Source organism: Sinocyclocheilus grahami, unplaced genomic scaffold, assembly GCF_001515645.1.
Source record: "Sinocyclocheilus grahami isolate Dianchi unplaced genomic scaffold, SAMN03320097.WGS_v1.1 scaffold62.1, whole genome shotgun sequence".
Lineage (NCBI taxonomy): Eukaryota > Metazoa > Chordata > Actinopteri > Cypriniformes > Cyprinidae > Sinocyclocheilus > Sinocyclocheilus grahami.
The window spans coordinates 2,140,704-2,141,329 of NW_015505241.1; positions in this window are offsets into that span (position 1 = coordinate 2,140,704).

Here is a 626-nt window from a genome sequence, read left to right on the forward strand (position 1 = left end):
GCTTGTTGTTTGTCATTTCTCCAATCACAAAGGCAGACATGGTTTTATGTTAATCTTTGATTAAAAAACTGTATAAGTCATTATAATGCATAATTATGTCCCCACTGGATGCAACAAATGCCTCGTTTATAATGGGTTTTAATGTTTTTGTCTCGTCGCTCTGGCCGGACAGGCGATTACAGTATGGTAGGAGCGTAACATTTCCGTCACACGCTTGAGGTATTTGGCCAATCACAACACACTGGATAGCTGGCCAATCAGAGCACACCTCACTTTCAGACTGATGAGCTTTGTAAAAATCAACTTGTTTCAGAAAGGCAGGGCATAGAGGAGAAACAATAATGTACAGTATGTGGAAAATAATGTGTTTTTTGAACCTTAAACCGCATAAACACATTTCATTACACCAAATACACAAAATAATGTTCTTTTTAGCAACATCATATGACCCCTTTAAAGCAGTGATATTCTGATTTACAAAGAAAATTCATTAAATGTAATTAAATACTCTTTAATCTGTGTAATCTGGTAGCAGAGTCTTATACAATTTATTATTTTGCATTTATGATGTGTTTTTTTGTTGTATATTGTGCATGTAAACACTCGTGATTTGTGTGTGTGTGTGT